Consider the following 3,227-nt stretch of genomic DNA (forward strand, 5'->3'; position numbering starts at 1 on the left):
AATAATAATTTTATTTATAGAAAGAAAACTCATGAATAAAAATAAGCCTCGCCTCAGCCAGCCTAGTTAGCTACCCTCCAGAGTAACGCGTCTCCCTTGTAAGCGCTAGGTCGCGGGTTCGATTCCCGCCCAGGTGGATTTTATCCCAAATATATAAGGTTCGTTCTCGGAACAGCTGGCTTTCTCCTATCCTGTCTTCCTTCTCTCTTCGCTTTCGGAATGATAAGACCTTAGCAAATAGAGTTGCCTCTATCAAATCTATCATGAAAAAAAATAACGATTATCCGGCCCGAAGGACCAAAAATAAAACCGTCAAAAAAAGCCATCATAAGGCATTTGGTTTTCTATAGTTTCTGCACTTGGATATCGCCTGAAACTTAATATACGTCTACACTATGAACTTTTACTCATAAACAAAAACGAAAATAAAAATAGGAACTTAAAAAATGTGGAGTGTAAAAAGTCTTTATTTTGCTGAGGGCGATTTATTGGTAAAGACATTTGGGTGACTTTGGTAAAGACATCGTAACGGGAACTTTTGGACCAGTCAAACCTCTGAAAAAAGAGAGAGGGGGCCAGGGGGGAACAAAAAAGTTACAAATAATTATGGTAAATTTATGTTAGGCTGTAACAGGTTACAGGGTGGATAAGTCCCGGTTCCCTAATTGATAAGGCATTGCATTCGTCAATGTTCGTTCGTCAGAAAAACTCTTGTACCGTGTGCTTCCCAAACATATCGATCGGAATCATAGAATGACAGCAGGAATGTCAATTTTATGTAGAAGTAATCTAGGTATGTACAATTGTACATACATACCTATGTACAGCATACCTGCATGCATGCATACATACATAAAATGAGAGAGAGAGAGAGAGAGAGAGAGAGAGTAGATAGATAGAGAGAGAGAGAGAGAGTAGATAGATAGAGAAATGAGAGAAAGAGAGATTGATAGAGGAAGGGAGAGAGGAGAAGAAAAAGTGAGAAATGAGAGAGAGAGAGAGAGAGAGAGAGAGAGAGAGCATAATTCCTTATAAAATTTAACCTGAAAAAATAATGGTAATTGAAAAATGATTAATATGCCTGCATCGTTGAACTTGATATATCTTCGGAATAAATAGTCGTAACAAATGCATCCTCCTCGATTTCAATTGAAAACATTAATTTACATCTGATGGGGTGATCACAATATTGAGAATGTAATAATTTTGAACAACTCGTTTGGAAATTTCAGACTAAGGGTGCCCGCAAAACGAGGCATTAAAGATCAAAAGAAAATATGAAAGAACTTATACAAATTTCGTTTGCTTGTGATGGCATTGAAATTGGGTAATTTGGACCCATTAATTAATTAGGTAATTAAAAGCCCATTAATTAACGACTTTCATTCAATCTTACATCCCAATAACATTGCCCTCATGTTTGTTTCCTGACTTCCTGAGTAACGTCAAACAAACATGGTCTATTTTAGATAGGTACCTACGTACTTTTTCTTTAGCACATTGCATAACTCAATATAAATACCAGGCGTTCATACAAAACGGCCTATTTCGTTTTTCCCTACGTTAGCTCTATAATAGGCATGGAGGTATAGCTCCTTGATAATAGGTACCTACCTACGTTCAAACTATCAATTTGGCAACTAGGGACCTTTTTACGGCGAAAACTGGGAGGCAACTTTAATCTTATGCTTATCCTGTATCCAGCAAGGGATAGTGTCACACATCTGTACATACAGTGTATACTTACCAATCATAATACTCATGAACTCTGAAATCAAAACCAAGATAGAAAGTTAATGTGTATGTGAGGAACAGTGGGGTGATCTCCTTTTTAGAGAGAGAGAACGGGAATCGAACCCGTGTCCTAGTGCGTACAAGGCAGGCTATCTTTCAAGCTAACTAGGAGATTTGACCTGTGATGTGTAAGTACTGTCAGAAGGAAAACAGGATAGGAGAAAGGTAGCTGTTCCAAGAACAAACCTTATCTGTTAAGGACCTAATGGGACTCAAACCTCCAACTTTAAGATCCGAAATCCATTTTGAAAACAACTACCTACACCACTAAGGTTGGTTGATAAAAAACAACAACTAAATACAGTAAATCTCAACATTATGGGGTCCCAAAAAAGCCCGACTCTACATTTATTGTTTCTTGACACAAACATCTAATAATAATAATAATAGTGCTTATTTATACTGCTCGCATAGGACTGAAAAGTCCCTTTACTCCAGCAGTAGGCTACTACTATTATTGTGGTCAAATTCTCAAATTATTTTTTTTATTTTTTATTTTTTACAATTCGCCCGAACGCATTTTACATGCAATTACACGGGTGATTACAAAACATACATTTAATACCTATTAATACTATTGTATTATTATATTGAGGATAAAATTCCATACCTCGGCCGGGATTGAACCCACGCCCTCCTGTTTACCAGTCGAGCGCCTTGACCACTAAACCACCGAGGCAGGTACACTGCGCTACATTTTAGTACCTAATTCGGACTCGAACCAGATCCGCAGTTCACCAGCACACCACTGAGCGTGACAGTCGAAAATTTTCATAAACTCTGGCAGAATAAACAAGGCCTATTCAATTCTATAAACTCACCGTCAAAATCAATGGTACCAGAACCATCGGAATCAATTTCCTCAATCATTTCATTCAGCTCCTCATAGTCCAAGTTGGGATCAGACCACTACACCACAAACGCAGGATTAAAGGAGAGAGGAGAATGGAGAAAAATGGATAATACAGAGGAAGAAGGAGAATGAAAGAAAAGGAGAGGAACTTGATCGAGAATTAAAGAGAGAAGGAGAAGAGGAAGAAATTGAAAGAGAGAGAGAGAGAGAAAAGGAGAAGAAGAGAGAGAGAGAGAGAGAGGATTAAAGGAGAGAGAGGAGAATGGAGAAAAAATGGATAATACAGAGGAAGCAGGAGAATGAAAGAAAAGGAGAGGAACTTGATCGAGAATTAAAGAGAGAAGGAGAAGAAATTGAAAGAGAGAGAGAAAAGGAGAAGAAGAAGAAGAAGAAGAGAGAGAGAGAGACCAAGGTTGTGAGTGATTAACATGTCAGATTTACATGACAGAACAATGAGTAAATAAAAAATAGAAATGAAACTAGACAAGAGGAGGAAGAGGAAGAAGAAGAAGATGAAGAGGAGAGCAGAAAAATAAGAAGAAGAAGAAGGGGAAGAAGAAGTAAAATGGAAAAATAAGGA

At 37.7% G+C, this 3,227-nt stretch overlaps 1 long non-coding RNA gene across 1 annotated transcript; it reads right to left on the minus strand.

The window, feature by feature from the left end:
* Nucleotides 1-1,024: 1,024 nt before the first annotated feature.
* LOC103522300 lies at nt 1,025-2,698 on the minus strand. Its single transcript, XR_541999.1, has 3 exons — nt 2,616-2,698; nt 1,748-1,768; nt 1,025-1,043 (listed from the first exon to the last, which is right to left on the minus strand). It is a non-coding gene; the product is annotated as an uncharacterized LOC103522300 (long non-coding RNA).
* Nucleotides 2,699-3,227: the final 529 nt, after the last annotated feature.

Source organism: Diaphorina citri, unplaced genomic scaffold, assembly GCF_000475195.1.
Source record: "Diaphorina citri unplaced genomic scaffold, Diaci psyllid genome assembly version 1.1 scaffold7865, whole genome shotgun sequence".
NCBI classification, from domain to species: Eukaryota; Metazoa; Arthropoda; class Insecta; order Hemiptera; family Psyllidae; genus Diaphorina; species Diaphorina citri.